Here is a 21243-nt window from a genome sequence, read left to right on the forward strand (position 1 = left end):
TTGCTTGTGACATCTCTCAGCATAGTACTCAGCAGTCATGCCTTCAGGAGAATAGAGAATAGAACACTTCAACACTGCCTGCATACCCAAAGCACGTGCCTCATGCTTGGTTTCCAGCAGCAGTCAGAAAACAGGGCTCACATGAGAGCCCTGGCTCTCAGAACACCCCTCTGTGTTGCATGCAGTCCCATCCCCTTTCATCCATACAACTGCAAAGAAATTGGGGCTGGAGAAGCTACAGCTTCTGTGCCTGGCTGTTTGTTGTTTTAAGGTTCAATAGCTGGAGCACGTACACAATTACATCAAAGCTGTCACAGAGGCAGGGTGAGATGAATACCCATGTGCACAGATTTCCCCTTCTGCTTTAAGCGCAGGAAACGCCCTCACACACTGGGACTTCACAGCCAGCTCTACAAGAAATCTTCCAGGAGTCTTGGCAGAAGGAAAGGGAAGGAGATTGTGTCTCACAACAAGCCTCCATCTACTCCACACCATTTAAATCTTCTCTGCTTAGATGAAACTAATTACTTGCTTCATACAAATGTTGCTGTGCATGACACACAAGCTTATTCTCAAGCACTGTGCATAGAAAATACTGCTCTGTACTGGTATGAATTTTTAATATGCTCCTTGCAGCACTGCCTGCATGTCACGCACGAAAATATTCCCCAGAAAGAGAGAACACTGCACTTGATTTATTTCTGGAGTCCTGAGCGACCTAATCTACCCGGCCTGCTTGAGGCAGAGGGATGGATAGAGACCTCCAAGTTAGGATTCAATTTTTTTCTCACTCAAGGTCATTCTCCTGGCCACAAATCAAACAAAAAAAAAAAAAAAAGGGAGCAGTGCAGGGTGAAATGCACATTATGAACAAAAGTTTCATAAGCCTCATGTTGCAGTCCCCAGTCTGAGGAGCTTAGAACTAGCAGACAAAATCAACAACAAAACTCCCAGCCTGTCAAAGAGCCCTACTGGGAGAGACTGCTGCGCAAAAAAAGGCAACAGAGAAGAAAAACTCTGTTGGTAAGTAATCATCACAACAGTAGGCTGGTGAGCAGAACCACCATCGGGTAAATGCCTAGGAACAAATGAGCCTGGGATTTGATATAGTTTAAAAAGAAAAGGAAGGCAAAAAGAAAGTTTGCTCTGGAGATGTGGAGTGGGAAAGGCAGCCAGATGCAAGGCAAAGGAGTAGCCTACAGAGGTGAGTCCCCAAGACCAGAAACTGATAGCACAGAGAAAAGGGCGCAGAGAGCAAAGGTCATAGCTTTCCAAAACATGCAAGAGGAACCAATTTCTCCTTTGAAGGGTTCAAGACCAAAAATAGCAACAGCTTCCATGAGCACAGAGCAGTCTCCTGTGCCTGCACAGCTCCAATCTAGAGCATTACAAGTGTTAGAGGGGTAGGCTCAGCCTTGGCCGATCCAAGCATTGGACAACTTTCCAGCTTCTGCATCCACAGCATCAGCTGTCTCTCGAGACAGCACCTCACCTCTAGGCCTCACAGCTCTGACTGTGGACATATATATGGCTCACCTTGCCATCCCCCAGATGGCTGCACAGGAAATTGTTTTCTCAAGGCTCTTAAGTCATGTGAGGTGAGGAAAACACAAAACAAGCTTTGGAAACAGACAGCAATGCTTCTCAGCTTGGAGCTGACAGGTCAAGCTTCAGAACCCAGAGCTGCATTTCTCCAGGCCAGGAACCCTGGAGGTGCTGCAGAAACTGGGTTCTGCTCAGCTCAAGCCTAGGCAGCTTTTTCCCCAGCAGCTGAGATCACCCTGCACTCTACCTCTTACCTAAGGAGCTACCAGGCTCATTACCCTGGCAGGAAGCCCAGGGCTGTGCCAAAGGCCAAGGTGCTCTGCAAGGCCTGTCCAGGAGACACAGGCAGACAGATGCTGTACCTGGCAATCACTAACTATTTTCTGCCACTCAGGGAATGGGAGAGTTACACAAACACCAGCTATGGTCTGAAAGGCTTAAGGGGGTTAAATACCCTCCATCTTCCCCAAGTCATTATAGGGTTAGCCAGCTCTTAACACATCACTGTCACAGCAGAAGAGGACATTGACACACCTGAGCATTTGCAAAACCTCTGGGGAAGCCCTTGGCACTGGACTGAGCACACCTCTGGGTGGAGAACTTGAGTGGAAAGTGTTCTGGATGCTCCACTCAACAACTACAGGGGGTTAATTATTCAAATTCAAAATACCAAATTACAACTCACACACTAGTTTTCCCCTCATGAGTTATTTGAGATCATCCCTTACCAGTGTGGCCGTACAAGGCTTCCAAGTACAAAAGTTGGAAAACACTATGTTTCCCCAAAACATTAGTTAATTATGTTTTTCTCAGGCACATAAAAATTAACTATAGTTATAAATGGAATTCAATTAAAAGCAAATTAAAAAACCCCTTATATTCCCCAAACCACACAATTTAGTACTTCCCATCTGCAGACTCACAAGCACAAATGCAGAGAGCAGTAAATGATCAAAACATCTCCATCAAAATAACTCCAGGAGCAGTCATAAAAGTTTGAGCCTTGTGTCTCCTGCTGGCAGTACAAAATAAGCAATTCTGAAAAATAAAAGATGATTGCCATCTAACCTGCTCCTAAGCCAGTGTGGATAAGTGATTGACCATCAATGTGGTGCACAATGAATGCAACTTCTCTCTCCTACTTCTGCAGTCCATGAGATACTGAGTGCAGACAGCATGCATGCCAGGTAACACTGACATCTCAGCAAACTGCCATGAGGGGAGAGGGCTGTGACTTTTGACACTACTGCTCCTTCCAAAGAGATGAGGAAAGGGGATGAACGAGATGCCCTTTCTCCACTCTGTTCCACCAAACTCCATATATTTCAAATAGTATTTCAGCATGAGTAGTCTCCCTTGACCAGCTTCATCTTTACCTATAGGCACTCCATCTCTCTTCTCCCTGTGCAGTAGGGAAGGTGGGAACAAGCCATCTCTTCCCACTAGTGACCAGAGTAGAACAATGGAGAAAGGACGTGACCAAAGGGGACAAGCAAACAGCACAGCATAAAGTCTTAGAAAAATGAGAGGGGGCACTGGGGAAAGATTGAGAAAATAAAACATCTTTCAAATTGCTGAATGTTTTGCTGTCCTTCTAATATCTGAAAAGCTTTTTGAATTGGCAGGCTGCAACACAGCACTTTCTGACAACTGCAATACAAAGCCATGAAAAATTGATTAGCTTCATTAACATTTTAGGACCTTATTAGCTGGAACGAAATTGACTGTCAAGGCATTTTAAGGGAGAGTCATGGTGTAATGAGCTCAGTGCGAATTATCCTCATCCCAGAATAGAAACAGGCCTGTCACCGAGTAACCAAGCCCAGAATCTACCTTTTGGTTATTTTTAATTCCACTCCTTCAGCCATATCTGCCATAAGCACTTTTTCAGTTTGCCAAGGCAAGGCACCAGCTGGAGAGAAAGCTGCAGCCAGCCCCAACCTGTCTGTTCTCACTCAGTAACAGCGAGGGACACCTGCACACAGAGCATCCACCTGAACACTAGACACCATGGCTGCAGACAGTCCACACAGCAACAATTCCCACCAGTCTCAGCCCATCTTTCCAAACAGTAATTTCAAAGCTATTACTCCTCCATCACAAAGGAGATGCTGACCCTTTTTTCATCTAGATGATCAGCATACTGCAGGTCCAACTAAATGGAAACATAAAAGCAGTTTAAAGGAGTTCTCAAAGCCATTACTATTGATAAACAGTTAACAAGCAGGGTCCACTAAAGTCTGCAGGGAGTACCAGGACTTGTCACCATCCTGCTACCTCTCTTTCTGTGTTTAGGTCACAACACATGAATAGGTTGAGAGAAGCCAGCCCCCAGAGCAGGCCATACAAGACTCAGTCCCACTGACTTCCAGCCTTAAGCAACTGGTGAGACAGAGCCAAGACTCCGCCTGTCCTTGTACTAAATTCAGAGAATTAGTCAAGTCTGCGAGACATATTTCCTCACAATAGTCTAGCTACTAATACTGCACCCAGAACTGGCTGATGGTTTTCTGCCTGCTCCAACACAAAAACTAGAAAGCCTTAATGCAGGTACTACATGGTGCACTTGAGGAAAAACAAAAGGAAGCACCTGATGCAGACTGCTGCAACACAAGGGTTGACAAGCAGACCAGACCATTAACTGGCAAAATGTCCTTAAGCATTACTAAGGAGACAAATCCATGTGCTGATGTCATCTGCTGATGACAGACTAAGGCTGGGAGAGCACTTGAGACAAGTCTTTTCCCCTCTTGGCTTGCTCCTTCCTCACAAGATGTCCATGCATGCCATGGTTGAAGGTTGGATTCTGACTAGGAAGCCCCTATTCTGGAAGTTGACAGGTGTCCAGCTGGTAAGTGAAAAACTTGGGAGTTTTCCCTTTTCCCTTGTAGTAACCTTGTACACTCTGCCACAGCATTCTTTCTTTTTTTTTTTTTTTTTTTTTTTTTACCATTTACTTACCTTCTGCCAGCCAAGAAAAAGGAGAACAAACCAAAACACACATGCAAGACCTGCATCTACATGTTCTGCCCAACAGTTTTCTCTGAGATTAAATAAACTCCTTTCTGGATAAAAGTAATTTGACTCCATGAGAATTGCTGTTGCCTTAGGGCCATTCCAAGGTTTCAGTGTGTTTTGCAAACTGAACTGGAAGGAACTGTATTTTCAGACCTGTGGTGGTAAGTATTCTCTCCCAGATCACTTAAGGTGAGATGTATGCACAATATTCCTCTGTAAAGCTATTTTAGTCACCCTAAAACACTTGCTGCTCATCAGGACAACCACAGAGCCCACTTAAACACAGGAACATTTATTTTTTACCCTTCAACATCGACTGGTCTAAGGAGAAAAGTCTTTACACCAAAGGTCTTGCTCATATTCAAATGTTAAATCAAGTGTTTTACCCACTTATTGAACCAACTTGAGGTCATCCCTGTTCTAATCTATCAACATGACTTCGTATTGAAGTCTCTTTACTGGGGAATTTGGTCTATGCACGTACATCACAGAATTTATTCTAGGCTCATGCTTAATTGGAACAAAGTGCCTCCTTGGCATTTTTCCTTCAAAGCTATCCACTTTCTACATAATAACAACTAACCCCACACTACATGCTGTCCACAGGTATGGCTTTAGCTGACCACAAAGCTGCAGGATCAGAGAGGTTTCCTTAATTACAAGGACATCAGATATAACTTCCTTCTTTGCATATATTTGTTTAATTTACATTATAGTTTGTTGAGTACATCCTTAGTCAAGTATTTCTTCCTTATGAAACAAAGTGTGATGCAGATGTGCATCAAGATATATGGCTAAAATCAGAGGGAGCAGAGCACCGATACCAGCCAATTCTCCTTTTGGAGGAGGAGAATTGCATAAGGCCACAATAAAAGCATTAATGGCACACATGGAAGTGCCAGCAATCCACAGAGCTCAGATCCTGAGTCTCCCTATGCCAACAGAGGTGGAAACCTGATATTGTTTTCAATCTGCTCTATTTGTTTGGCTTAAAGTATATTTTGCTATTACCAAAACTGCAGTCTTCAAAGTTTGAGTGACCTGCTGGCTTTCTCTTGCTCAATGATAGAATAAAGCTCCGTCTGTCCTTTTACTATTTACAGCTTTTACTTGCTCCATTTTCCAGATGGGATGAGGACTAATCTTTTAACTTTTCTTTTTGTGTTGATTTGTGATTCCTCAACATTTCCAATAATTTAACCACTCTTTTCTGACCCCTCTCATTCCCTAATATCCAAATAGATGACAGACAACTAATTGCCATAAATCAATGCAATAGCTAGCTTTTTCTTACAAATACCTTTTTCCCTATGAAAAGTGCTTGTTTATGAACTTAATATTATTATCTCTGCTGAGGCCAATGCTTATTGCTTTTTATTCTACTGTTGAAATGCCTCCCAGTGAGAAGTCATGCGAATACAGAAACAATAGCTTTGCTACTTAACTCTTACAGAGTTCACTGCCCGCTAAATGTCATCTGGTCTGGGTTCTCAGTGCCCAAAAATCACCTGCAGCATTCATCTTTGCTGTTTAAAAATCACTTCTATAGTAGTCACATTTGTTACTGTAACAGGAAGGAGCTCTGGGGCCCAGAAAGAACTCATAAGCCTCACAGGGAAGCAGCAGTACTGCCAGAAGAACATTTAACTCCTCCACCATTTCTTCTACTCCTCTGCAACTTTCTCTCATAGAGAATTCTGTCCTAGAGCTGAGCTCTCTCCTGGTCCCCTATTTGTACTGTAAACCAGTATTACTTCTAGGTTTCCACCAGGTGGACAACTCTGGGGTACTTACTCACCAGTGTCATTGTAACACAACCCTGACCCACGCCCCCCCTCCTTCAGATGTTTTATCAGCTCACCTGAACTGCAAGCTTACCAGCTCTCCTCTGGATGGGATCTGTCTTGGGGAGGAATCACCTTAAAACTTCCCAGTCATCAACTTACACTGATCAAAGAGGAGACTCAGGGATATCTAAAGCATACACTGGAGGTATGCTCCCCAAGCATGATGACTACTAGGATTGAAAAGAAACAGGAAGCAGCAGAATGCTTGCTCTCAAATGCCATTCTGTTCAAACATTCTCAAACACCAAGTGCCAGAGTTCAAGCCCTCAGTCAGGCTTGCTCTGGGGGGAGGTGAAGCAGGTGTAGCAGCTCAAGAGGTGGCTACTGCCAGAAAAGTGGGAAGAAGATACATTTCAGAGCTACATAGGAGTTCACATGCTGTTTTAGTCAGTGCACTTTCCACAATACAACGGCAGAGCAACAGCCAAAGAAATAAGGTCAATCACACGCACTGTATGCCATTGCCATTACAAGAGAAGTAAATGCTGCCCTTTGTCCAGGACCACAGCTTGTTTTGAGATGCAGGAGGCCCTGGAGGACTACTAACCAGTGTTCTGGACACAGAGGGTTAAAAGAGGGAGTAGAAGTGGACTAGATCGAGCCTTTCCTTCTCTCCACCACCAGAAGTCTGCTCTGTCAGTGAAAAATTCTGAGAAAGCACAGACGTACGAGCTGCATCTATCTGGGCTCGTAAGGATTTTGCATGCTTGGTGCTACTGGAAACGCGTCCCACAGTTCTGGACTTCACCAGCAACCGCCTGGGAGCCAGACAGAGGCACCAGCCTCCCTCCTCCCTCAGTCTCCTGCATTTTGTTCTTAAACACTCAAGCCAGGAAAACAGTCCTCCAAGCAAGGCAAAGCTTTATTAAAAATGAGTTCTGATTAAAAAAGGGTTTTAAATCCTTTTGTAATGATGACCGGATTATCCACATCACGCTGCATTACGCAACTGAGAATAAAGCAGCACAGAGCAAGGGGTGAAAGTGCTGTCTCCAGCAGAACCATCACTTTGTAGGCAGCTCTCAGTTCCAGTGCTCACCTGCAAGATTCAGATGGGATCAGGTGCACTTTGTACATGCCAGAGAAGCAGAATCATGCACAAACCTTGTACGATGCAGCAGCCGCAGAGCAGAGGGTGTTTTGCCACACAGCTTTCAACCAAAGGTGCTATTTCAGAGAAATACTGATGCTAAATGCTTCAGGAAGCACAGCTAAGAGTAATAAACTCTGACCTGAAGCCTGGGCATGGGTCTGCCATAAAATGTGACAACTGGTGATCCCACAGTGGTGATAAACCAGAGGCTGGTCAAGAACTGCCTTCAAGGTGCCCACCCTCAGTACAAGGACCCTGCTCCAAGCATCCACCCTGGGCCCAGGGGCAGCAGCAGCCAAGCAGTAAGTGAACAGCCACACTGCTCAGCTTCCCTTAGCCAAAGACACCTGGCCACACTTGCACAGCTGCCAGCATTTAATGTGAAGCACTGCAAAGTGCTGGGCCAGAAGTCCAAGTTACAGATTCAGAGCCAACCTACTGCATTTCCCAAAACAGCCCACTAAGCATCTCCTCTCATCACACGCTCTTCAGCCCAATTGTTGGTTGGAGAGGTTTCTTTATTTATTTTCACCTTTTTTCTCTTTTTTTGAAATCGGATCCTGTCTGAATCACTAAACTGAACATGATCTTGCTGTGTTCAGCAACATTTTCTTAATATTGTGTTAAACTTCACTGTAGGCATTCAAAAATGCGCATGTGTGTAAGTCCATAACATGCGAAACTCTTGTCAGAGAAGTAAGATGTTATTTATTTCAAAGAAGGATAAAGAACAAGTTAAAATTAACAGGCAGCTTCAAAAGTTTTGTGGTAGCTTTCCATTACAAAAGACACAGAGAAAGGTAATTTTTTTTTTCTGATCCCAACGGAAGGTTCCCAAGCTTTTCTTTCATCCAAGGAAGTCTTTAGTTTGGCTGAGCCTTTGAGGTCCAAACACATTGCTTAGGAAAAGACACGCACAAGACTCAACTCTTGATTGCTTATTTCAGCACCTCACCCTAGGAAGGCTCCAAGCAGACCACAGCAGCCACTTGCCAAGCTGAATTATTTTCCTATGCAAGCAGCAGCTAAGATCTTTCCAAAATCCAGTAATGATCACCTCAGAGCCTGTAGGGCTCCCTCTGGGCACACACATGCTCCTTTGAGAAACTACAAACTTCCTGATTGCTCAAGCTGCCATTAAAATGTCACCAGTGCTGGATCACAGCATGACCCTTCATGTGACAGCGTGAGCGAGACTCCCTGCCCAAAACTCCTGACGCTACACATTCAGGTATGCAGATCTGGCTGGACCTTTTAGTGAGGACAAAGCACACTGGAGGAGTTTCACTCCCTACACAGCCCTCTAGCACCGTCATGAACCTGAACAAAACCACTTGGAGATGACCAAAGTTCCAGAGTAAGGCTCACACTGCCTCCATTTTCACCTGCTGAACATTTCTACGCAATTGTCCACCAGAAGCTTAAAATTATGATAAAGTAAGAAATAAATTCTTGCTCAGCAGATTTCTGGGATATTGAGGTCAGCAAAAAAAGGCATCTCTTCCCAACATCCCAGCTGTCTTCCTTCACTCCATCTCAATATGAAAGCAGGCGTGGGACGTTCAGAAACAAGTCAGAAGGCTGTTGAAGCGGAGCAGTTAGCTATAATAAAATATGAGCTTGAACCTCCACAGAGAAAGTTTTATCAAAAGAGATGGCTTTAAAAACACCAAACAACCCAAACAAATAAAAATGCCAAACCAAAATGAGTAAAAGTTGGCAATATGCATGGTAATATGCCAAAAGTTGGCAGCTTGAATTACATATTCCTGACACCAAGAGCTAAAGGTGCTCAGCAGGGCATGATTCCACCAATGCATTTTCCAGGCAGGGATGGCTCAGTCCTAACAGTGTACAGAGAAAGATCCATGTATTAAAGAAACCTGTGAAACCAGAGGCATGACTAGCTCCCATGTAAAGTCCCATTGCGTCTTCTACTTTGCTGCCAGTCAAACATCTTTCCTATACTGTCCTCCTTGAATATGGAGGATGAGTGAAGTACTGGGGTGGGGGGGTGTGTATGTGTGTGTGTGTTAAAATCCATCACCACTGCCACTCACTACATCTACAAGGTGTTGAAGAAGTTCAGAGCCATCAAAGCTCCGAGGCCCAGAGACCCTGTACTGAGCAGTCAGAGCTCAAGAGAGCTGAGCAGGGCTGTAAGGGGGCCCCAACACAGCACTGGCACATACTCAGCATGAGCAGGCTGCCCTCAGAGCCCTGAAGCTGCAGCACGGCTGCCTGACTTCACAGAAACAAATTTCTTCTTTCACACTGTAGCCATCACTTAGTGCCCAAAAAATAGATTTAAGCTGTTCCGTAGTAAAAATAACAGCGACCAAGAAACATGATGCCAGATCACAGGAAGGGGAAGCTCTTTTTTGTTAGATTTTCTAAATTTAACCACTTTGATATACCAGAGTCATATGGATATGAGACTTTTCCAAATCTAGTGCATGCATCACTGTCTGAAATAAGAGCATGAAAATCTCTCGGACAAAGAAAGAGGCTGCTCAAAAGGAAGATTTAGAGAAATGCACAGGGAGCTGAAAACTCATTTGATTATGCAACGAGTGTAAGTAGGCCTGGTGCTTGCTGCTGACTCCCTGGTTTGGAAACCTGCCACCAAGCATCCTCTGCTTCAGTATATTCAACCCCATCCAGCAGTTCTGCCTATAAAATTGTGGTGGGTTAACCCTGACTGGATGCCACATGCCCACCAAAGTCACTCTTATCACTCCCTTCCTCAATGGGACAGGGGAGATAAAATACAACGAAAGGCTCATTGAGGTAAGAACAGGGAGAGATCACTCACCAGTTGCTGTCATGGGCAAAATAGACTCGACTTTGAAAAACACTTTAATTTTTTTAACAATCAAATCAGAGAAGGATAATGAGAAATAAACCCAAATCTTAAAACACCTCTGCCCTACTCAGTCCTTCTTCCTGGCCTCAACTTCACTCCTGACTTTTTCCTCCAAATTTTGTCTACCTCCTTCCTCCCCAGTGGCACAGAGGGTCAGGAATGGGGTCTGCAGTCAGTTCATCACAGATTGACTCTGCTGCTCCTTCCTCCTAAGGGAAGGACTGCTCACACTTTTCCTCTGCTCCAGTGTGGGGCCCCTCCCACAGACTGCAGTTCTTCATGGACTGGGGTCCCCTGTGGGGTCATAAGTCCTGCCAGCAAACCTACTCTAGTGTGGGTTCCTCTCTCCATGGGTCCACAGGTCCTGTCTGAAGTCTGCTCCAGCACAAGCTTCTCACAGGATCACAACTTCCTTCGGGCATCTGCCTGCTCCAGCTGCAATTGCTGCTGCAAGGGCTTTTGGTTTTTCTCCCCTTATCTGTTATGCCAAAGGTACTACCACCATGGCTGATGGGCTTGGTTGGCCTTGGCCAGTGGTGAGTCTGTCTTGGAGCCATCTGGCACTGGCTGTCAGAGAGATGGGAAGTGTCCAGCAGCTTCTTACAGGAGCAAACTCTGTAGGGCCCCACTCCTGCTACCAAAACCCTGCTATGGAAACCCACTGCAAAAATACAGCCACAGACAGCAAGGGTGTAAGAAGCACCGTGCAGACCAGGAGAGGAAACAAAATCCTCCATCTCCTCTTCACTGCAGTAGCACAGACATATAAAAAGGATAAGTCTGTCCATCTTCCCCTGCCTGGAATATGCTGGAAATGTGGAGAGGTCCACCTACTTGTTTCTCTCTGAACACACAGTATGTTGGATTCCTGAAGATACAGTCCAGATGAGGCTTCCCCAAGAAAGCCAATCCATCCAAAGGACTACCCAGGGAATACTTTGAGCCAGAACTGATTATTCCAGCTCTCACTGCTTGTTTCTAGTTGGGCTGCTCAGCAATACAGAGGTGCGAAACAGAGTGACCCCAGAAGTTCAACAGTGGGACAGAGGCTGGCTGGCTCAAAGCCCACATTAAGGCAGTGGAGGCCAAAGACAGCAGCTGTTCTTTCAACCTACAGCACACTTTATAAAAACATTTTAGACCCAGAAAAAGCTCTCTGTCATTAGTGAGAGTTTGTCACCACACAGCTGTTGCTGAGTCAGACACCAGTTTGTCTGGATTTGCAATTTCCCATGCCCTGTGGCTACTCCCGGGTGCGTCTGCAATTTGCAAGACGACGCATTCTCTCAAAGGTGTGCAGAGCAGCCCAGCTGCCACCCCACTGTCACTTTGCTCCAGCTCCTGTGTGTCCCATCATGACTAAATGCCCCTGCTAAGGAAGGTCATTGCTCCTGTGAGCCACTCAGCTTCACAGATGAAGAATTCCAAAAGTAAGGGGACAACTAAGCTATGTAGTTGCCTCTAGTCCCCCTTTGGTGCCATGTAGACAAGGTCCGAGCTGTTCAGCTCTTTTTGGGCGAAAAAAAAATTCTGCATAAACAACTTGAACTATTCCCCATCACACATGACAATAAATACAGCTGCATACTATTATACATTGAGGGTGTAATCCTGTAAAATGCAAAGATCAGCAATTTGACAGACAATCAAGCTGTTTTCCCCATAATGTAGTAAAAGAGAATATGTGTACAGACTGGTGAATTAGACATGATATAAATATAGAGAGAGGGTGGAATGATAAAAATTCAAGTGTCAGGAACATCAATATGGGATGACTGCTTCTCAGAATGGATCTTTATCACCAGCCATTACCCCATCTTTTAGTACTTCATTCTTTATTGATCTCAATTTATCTGAGAATTTTCATGAGAGATGAAAATGCAACTATTTGGACATGGGCAACAGGAATATTTAGAATACAAGACTGAAGTCAGGCAGCCTCAGACAGAAGTCCCTGCTTCTCCATCCTCCACACTGTACAGCCTGTGCATTTCAGCTCTGCACAGGGCTAAGTTCTTGCTTTCTAACACTATCTGCTCAGAGAAAAACTGCTTGCCATCCATACCTGACTGCTGCTTTTAGCAAAGAGGCCACAGGGAGTGGAGAGAGCTACTAAATAGCCAGCAACAGAGTTCCACAACAACAGCTAGAGATGCAGCAGGGAGCTGCTGCACCATGCAGACTCATGGTCTGTACTGCAGGACAATTTTGCAGTTCTGCTGTGTCCATCATAAGTTTTCAGAAACAGCATGATAAAGATGCCTTTTTCTTCTGCTGCAAGAAGCCCTCCCTCTGTATGTTGCCCATGCAGCAAGTGGGAGGGTCTTCCTAAATATGAGAACACTTAGGGATAGCCTAGGGACAAATCAGCTCTTCTTGCAGTCCTCTGCTGCCAGCCATGCACTGATACACAAGAACCAAATGCACTGCACACATCTCTCAAAGTCAAGCAAGGCCAAATCACCGTACACCTTCAATATTTTTCTACTGCATGGTTTCATGGGGCAGAAACTGCTAGATGCATTTGCTAAAGCAAATTAGGTCAAGCACCTCTGTCTCAAATCAAACCCTGCAGATTTTGATGCTGTGGAAACCACAGCCAATTAATTTTTCAGGAAGTTCATAAACAACCCTACCCTGCTGTATGGCAGGATCTGTTCCTTATCAGATACCATTGCTCACTCGGTATTGCTAGAGAGAAAAACACCTGAAAAAATGTAAAGAATATGATCCAAGGGGAATTCAGCACACAGACTGGAAAGTTACTATGTAAACATCATTCAAGAAACCAGTCTTGAGTGAAGTGTGCCATAATCTTGTATTCTGTTAGGGCAAAAGCCTACAATATTAATTTTATCACCAGTTATTTGTGGGCAAAAGGCACATAAATCCCTGTCCTACCACTGTTGTACCTTTGTTTTGTTCCTGGCACACTGTAACAGGAAGAGACTGAAAACTCTACAGAAAGTGATGGGTACTGTGAATGGAGGAGGAAGGAGCTTTCCCAGAACAGTGTAGGTTCCCTCAGATAACACAAACAAAAATGCTTCTCTAAACTAGACTCTTGGCAAACATCATCCTAAAACTGGATAAAAGAGATTTCCTGGTATTGCTTCCATAAAGAGTCTCGCAGAAATGCACTTGGAAAAGCTTGCGAAATCCCACCAGTAAAAGCCCAGCAGAAGTTTCCCATCATCTTACCAGCACAATTCAATGTATCCTAGATCAACCACACTACAGCTGCTTCCTGGAGTGTTCAAGCACCAAATCCGAGTCAGCATTTGGCAGTACAAGGCAGGTCTGAACAGGATTTGAGACTGAACTTTATTTTGTGCTGAAGGTTACTTGCCCTGAGAGTTCAGTGTAGTGTGATCTTCACAAAGTGCTCAGTTTAATGGCCTTCCCAACTGTAGCACATTGCTCATCTCAAAGCTGTTGCTTGGCTCAGGCAGAGCTTGCCATGCTCAACTGCCAAGTCAAAATTAATGCTACCTTGTAAAGTGGTTAAGTCCTAGGCCATTTTCACACTCCTCCCCCAGGAATCCACAGCTAAAACCAGTAAGAAGTGTACTTGGTACACCTTTGGGTAAAGCTCAGAGCTCTTGAAAATGACCACTGGGAAAACAAAAAAAACAAATCTGAAATTAAGGTCTTGCTTTAAACCACAACCAACTCCAGCAGGCAAGCACTCCAGCAGTCACAGCTCAGTCTGAGCACAGCCTCCATCCTCTGGCCACAGACAAGTCACCCCTAACCACAGAACCTGCTAAGTCTGAAATCACAGTACCACTGACCATGCTGGCAACCCAACCAGTGTTACCACCATGCTTTAGCCAGCAAAATACCACAAGTGCAATATGTCTTCAGCCTCCAGCAGCCTCCTGAGGAGGAACCATAAGCCCTCCAAGGTGGGGATGTTCGGTCCATTTGAATATCCCAAATTAAATTTCTAACATAGCCACCAACCATTTTATTTTCACAGGTCTTACATCTGGTTCCCCAGAAAGAAATTGCTAGAGGACAAAACTCTCCCACCTGGTCTAGCTGGAACAAAGGCTACATTCACACAGGTGACCTTGATATCCAAGACTGTAAACTTTATCCATGCAACAGCTTCCAAAAACACCACAGCCTCCTCATCCTCTGTATAAGACAGCTCCTTCATGCTGTGGTCACCAATATCCCATCAGCTCTCCTGATGTAGGCAAGACCACCATATAACACACCATGGAGGCAGGCTGAGACTCCTGTAACCCAAGTGCATTACTTTCTTAGACACAGGTAAGTTCTTAGCTAGTCAAAAGCACTGACACATTTTGTTTTCAGCAGAGGAGTTTGGTGGTTATAATTCACACTGTACTCCAGGCAGTCTCTTTCCACTCCTTGTCCCTACAAGGAGCTCCCTGAAATAGGTATCCCACAAGTTCCAAAGCACCTGAGAAGAGCTGATCTTATTTGGCACCAGCCTGCTTACTCTCACAGCTGTCCACACGTGTGTGACAAGCACAGGTACCACAAATAAGGAGAAGGAGGTAAAAGGCCACAACTGATGATCTTGTACTCAACCCCCAGAACACAATTTTCTTTACATATCTACAGAGGTTATTCCTCTATTCACAGTGGGGGTGAGGTAGAAAAAAAATTGTACACTGATGACTTCCAAGAACTAAAACCCCACATACGACTTTTCACTACGTAAATTTTCTTCCCTAGAAGATTACTTCCCTAGAAGATTTCCCCTTCTTCCCTAGAAAACTGTTTTCAAGAATCAAGCAAGTAGCCTGCACTATTACTAGCAAATTACTAACTGGAGAGCACGCTAGGATATCACAGCTCCTTGCTTAATACTGCAAAAACAATGGACACCACAGCATACAGGAGAATTACCTACCAGATGCACTTTTATGTTGTTTTTAAACTGATACTATTTTTTACATCTCTATCCCAATGTCAAGTAACATGTTCACATCCCCAAATGCCAACAATTCAGCACTGTTGGTGATTTCCCACCACCCTCTCCTGAGATGCACAAGGATCTCTCCTGTAATACACCTGCATGTGGATCATTCATGTGCCAAATCTCAAACTAAACTTACATGGGAAAACTTTTCCACTTCAGTGCTTGCAGAAGCAGGTATCATATCACCAGATGTGTGAGCATACAAGACAATGCAAAGCATGTTGCATGACACCTGTGTCCACAGCATGCTGAAGCATCACACAAATCAGTCCTCATGTAATCAACTGACTCCAGAGAGGGAAAAACCTCCAACAAGAGCTTATCTCACCCTCACAGTCAGTAGCTTTTAAACATGCAATGATTTAAAGAATCATCAAGTACCCAGCAACTCTTTTATAGGTCATTTCCTGCAGAGACAAATTTCAGCAACCATAATAAAAAATACAAACCAAAAACACAAACTAAAAAAAAAAAAGTAATGCACTGAAGGCCAAGAACTCTGCTTTGCTTCACTAACCTAACCAAAAAGATCCACTCAACCAAATCTAGCATCTCCCTGGTTCAGTGGTGTCAGATCAAAGTCCAGAGGCTCAATGCCCAGAGATGACCCCCATGGGGAACAGGCCAGGGCAAGACAAGTTGTTAAGGGACAAACCAGAAGAGCTTCCCTGTACCAGAGCTGACATAACAGGAAAGCTTTCTTTTATCAGAAATGCATAGGAACTTCTTGAATAAGGAAGAGGATTCCTTCAATAAAGAAAGAGGATTTCTTCAAGCAGTTTAAAGTGTGCATGTTGCCATTCTAATTTCAAGCAATTTTAACAAGTTCTATATTAAGCGTTTAAAAATAAGAGCCCCCAAACACACACAATATGAGTAACCAGACACTGCAGGACAGCTGTAAGAAGGCAATTCAAAAACCTCAGCCTTTCTTGTGGCATCCACATTCCCTCCTGTTCCTGCATCATACCAAGCCAGACTGTCAGCACAAGCTCAGGTCTGCACTGACTACTTCAGCTCTCTCCAAAGACTGATTCCCACATCCATACCCCACCAGGGACAGTCCCATGGCAGCCACCCACTCTGCATACCACATATGTCCTCTGGCAATTTCTCAGCTTCCTTCAGGACCACAGAAATTTTTGTTGTCCCTTTCAACATGTTGTTTAAATTAGAGGATGCCTCAGCCACCAAACAAGAGGACTTCAAATACTGACCTTGCAACACATAGGTTAGTATGAAGGAAATCTCTAAAAATCAGTGATGGTGCATAGGCTACTACTGTGTTCCTAAACTGTTACCTACAGCAAGTCACACCAGTCAAGGCTGTCACTTCAGCAGCACAGAAATCAGCTCTAGTCAGTAAACTTAATTATCCATGCTAGAGCCACAGAATGACAGTAGCTTCCCCAAGTCCAGCAACCAATCTATGCTCTTCCCTTGAACCACAGGGCCCTGTTCAGCTTCATCCTGCCACCCAGATAATCCACATCCAAAGATCACATGGTGCTGAAGTCTTGTCCCTCTGTCTCCAATTAGTACTCTGCTGAAGCCACAGCCTGCAGGATATGTGACAACAGCCCCAAAACAGCCAGAGCATCTACTTTGAAAGTCAAGCAAAAAAGACTCCACCTGCAAATGGGGGAAGTAGAAGGCTGCCTAATGTTAGCATCAGGCTCTCTAACAAGCAGGTGTTGCTCTATTGCAATTGTCTATGAAAAGAACCCCAGCTACTTAAAGCATGACTACAAAGTGGAATTAGATACCTGACATGAGCCTTTCACCGAGCAGCAGCTCAGATTTTGAGGCAACTTCAGAGCTCTTCTGACAAAACCAGTCTCACCTGCTCTCGCCTCACCTTGCATGGGGTGACTCGACAGCATGACACACCACAGGTTCCTCCACCTCTCTGTCTCCTGACTCCATCCCAGTCACCAAGGGAGGTCATGATAGCTTTTGACTCCAACTCAGGGCTGGTGAGCATGTTCACTTTGAATCATGTGCATATGATGGCCTAGTTAGCCCTGCTCTAGCCATGACAGAGAGACTCACAGGGGAACTACACTATGATACCTCCATCTGTAACCCTTAAGGTGACTGGCACTATAATCCCTGCTTCTGCTCACCCACAATGCGGGAGACAGGCAGAATAAAGGCTTGTGATCTCCCTGCTCTGATACCTCAAGAAAGGGATAGCAAGGCAGGTGGCAGATGTGCACTTTCCCTCCACAAAAGACCTCTTGCTAATCCTCCAGAGCCTTTCAAAGCTCCCCAATAGCTCTGAAGCATCCTTTTGGACAGGGGCTGCTAGGCCCACACAGTACTTTTGCCCATGGCTTTCTATTTGTTGTCATGTTTTTACTCTGTGGAAACCCACATCACCTTATCTTACTTGCCCGTCTTCTGCAATGGACACAGACCCCGGCTTTCTTCTTTCTACACCCATACAGCCCCTTCACAAGGCAGGAATAAAGGAAAAGCACCGGTCAAACATAATCCCTCCCAGCCCAAACACCAGAAGAATCATGCACAGGACATCGGGACACCTTGTACAAAAGGTGCACCTTGTACAAAAACCAGTCTGGAAGAGCGTGTGGTGCCCCAGACCCAGCCTAGCACAGGGCAAGGGGAAACAGCAGCAGGGCAGTTAGCAGGTGCATATGAAGGCAAGCTTGGAAAATCCAGTCACATTTGTCCAAACAAAGCACACGTGTCACTATCAGACAGATGGCAAACCACCTCCACCCCCCAATCCCAAGTCACTTAATAGCTTACAAGACATGAATAACCTAAAAGCTCTTCAGTCCAGGGGCTAAAAAAACATCACATACAAATGAGAGCATGCCTGTGATGACCCAACTGAGGTCTTACTGTCTTGGAGAAGTGAACCATTCCTGTTGGTCACTCAAAGAGAGATATGACTTTCTTAGCCTGGTAGGGACACTTTCATTTATATATATCATGCAAATGTAAAAGAAAAAAACCAATTTAACACACTGAGTTGTTATCAGCCAAGTGGATGACTGCAGCCTCAAAGCATACTGAAATTCCAGCTCAGATGCCAATTCAGTTACCATTTTGTCCAGCTACAAAACCGTTTCAAACACACAAACTTCCTTAAAAGGACCCCAACAAAGCATTTTTGTATCACTTTCATTCACTCTTTGCAATAAACCCTCAGAAAACTGAATCCAGAACCTTAATTTTTATTTACCATTTCTACGCAGAGTAGCCCTATTCCTAGAGTATTTATTTCTGTGTGTATCATCAGTGGACGCTATAGTGTGCAGGACAGAGAGGAAAGGGAAGGAGAGGAAAAGCAAAGGTTAATCCTCAACTTGTGAACTCCCTTTTTGAAAGGGATTCTAATAAAAATTTTGGATGACCAAAGAATGCACCATCAGTTTCATGAATGATGACACAGATTGCACAACCACACAGAGAGCCAGACTGCACTTCCATTTTTGAGCACAAATTTGGCAGTGTCTACACAGAAATATTTCCCTTATTAAGGTCAACTGGCTGCAAAGCACTTCTTCAGTGCAGTCCTAAAAAGCCCACAGACCTATTTAAGTATTAGGAGCATTGTAATTGTCAGTGATTTCCACTAAAAGAGCTTGGAAAGAAACACAGACATCTCCTTCACTACATATTTTTGTAACATAGACCCCTCTCTTTCCTACACCTTGTCAAAAATGACACCAACCATGATTCACTTGCATGACAGCAAGCTTGGCAGCATGGCTTAAACATGCACGCCTCCTGATCAACAAAATCGGGAGGGAAAAAAATTCTTGAGCTTCACGATTGCCATTTAGGGGCTCCTAAACAGTCTTTTATTCATAGAGCAGATACACAGCAAGGAATATTTTAGATTAAATGCAGACATACAGGCCTCCCAAGTCAAATCACAGTTCACATTTTTCATATAGTCCAGATCAAACCTGGGCTAGATTCAAGCATCATCCATGACAACAAGCAGGCTTCTCAATAAATTGATTTAATCACTCTTCAGCATTTCCACAGATCAGCCTTGCCTTTTAAACATGTCTGTCTGCTGTTCTCCCAGCTAGAGTCACAGGGTGTCCATGTTTAAAAGAGTCATTCCCTGCCCCAAAGCAGGGTCACACCTGGGATGCTATCCTGTGCCCCGGATAGCAAGGCCTGAACTCCCTGCTGGAGTGCCTCAAAAATGCTGCAACCCCCTTTCCACAGGCAGCATCACCCAGGTGTCATTTGGAGACCTGGCACACAAGCCCCAGCTCCTCTCATGCTCAGCACACTGCTTACCTGGGCCTTCCCTTCCCAGCACACCTGGCCTGGCTCCCAGGCAAGATAAATCCTTTTCCACCTCTAAGGAAACATACATGGCACAGCCAAGTCCAAAGGAAAAGGCCATTCAATGCCCCTCTCATGCTTCTGAACCTGCTCTGACCATCACTGGGGTCAGCAACAACTGCCTGCAGACAGTCTGGCTCTTCCTCAAATTTCCCTTTTAAAGCATCATCTACTCACAGGGAGAAAAGAGACAGCCACAAAGCATTCACCAGCTAAAAAAAAAAAAAAAAAAAAAGAGATTCCTGACTAGAGACTGGAATTCACAAGCTAAATCTTCAATAAGTGCCCATCACACTGCACACTCACGTGTCTGCTGTTGTGACTAATTTTGGCAGGTTTTTGGGGAGGGTATTTGGGGTTTTTTTCAGGGGTTCTGTAGCAGGTTTGTCTTTTTCAGTTTCCAGAGTTTCTTGTTTGGAAAGCAGATCACATTGCCCTATGCACCATGTCAGCAGCAAGATATCACTCAGCACGTCTCACAGCATGGGCTCACCCCCCAGCCCAATGGCTCTTACATAAGTAGTGAGCAGTTGGAGGGAGATACAGCTGATGAAGCCAGGAGTCAGGCTGAGGAGCAAACTGCACCTCCTTATTCTAAATGTCCAGAGGAACAAAAAAACCAACAAAAAACAAGAAACCAAACCCCAAAACAACCCCAGAAAACCCACACCTTATTAATCACATTTGCTAATGAACAAATTCAGCAACGCTGCTTGCTCTAAGTCAAATCATGCTACAGTTCCCTGCACAATTTCAGGCTACCTCTTAATAACGTGCCAACACACCTCTAACATGGTTGTTACAATGCAGATTTCTGGAGCATTGCTCACAGTCCAGACTGCATTTTGATTTCATGCAGATTTACACATCAAAGCACCTTTCCCATGGCACCCTGCAAGCCGCAGAGCAAACCCAAGCAGAGCAGGGAGGACACTAGTTAGTACCTGCACACACAAAGTAAAACAGATGCTGCTGGAAAACATCACTGATAAAAATCACAACTTTAGAGGTGACAGCTTTAAAAAGCACCACAACTAGTCACGTTCCAGAGAAAGGTTATGTTTTTTTTTATTTGAGGAAGGGAGAGAGAGGAAGGAAAATAAAACGTGCTTGAGAACAGCTCCAAAAGGCACAGTCTGGGAATCACTTCTAGGTGAGACACTTAAACAAAGAAGATGGAGTATCCTTCTCTCTTCAGTGAGGAATGCTTCCTACTAGAGACAGGGCTCAAAGAAAGCTCAGAGAAAGCTCTTTTTACACAGGGCTATGGAGACCAACACACCCATTGTCTACCAGGAGGAGCCTTCCTGCATTCAGACAGACTGCAGCATAGGCCAGGTTTTGGGGGTGGAGGGTTGAAGGGGAGGATGGGGGATACCTGCAATGTTTTAGGCATCTCTATTCATGTTTACAAATAGCTCCAAAGAAGTGGGAGCTGCAGGGTAAAAGGAACTAGGGGAAAAAAACCCCAACAGCACAATCCCATTCAAAGAAATCAAAACAAGGAGGACAGTTCAGAGACTTCTCAACAATGGCACTGCCAACCCTCAGGGCCAAAACCCAAAAAGCAGAGAGA

General features: G+C 44.7%; 1 protein-coding gene across 4 annotated transcripts in view; it reads right to left on the reverse strand.

Moving 5' to 3' along the window:
• The window catches only part of MFHAS1 (multifunctional ROCO family signaling regulator 1), a 35593-nt gene that overhangs the window by 10218 nt on the left and 4132 nt on the right, over positions 1-21243 (reverse strand). The window lies entirely within an intron of this gene.

The sequence above is a fragment of the Agelaius tricolor genome, unplaced genomic scaffold, assembly GCF_023055355.1.
Source record: "Agelaius tricolor isolate 1412-34295 unplaced genomic scaffold, bAgeTri1.0.p SCAF_8, whole genome shotgun sequence".
Taxonomy (NCBI): domain Eukaryota; kingdom Metazoa; phylum Chordata; class Aves; order Passeriformes; family Icteridae; genus Agelaius; species Agelaius tricolor.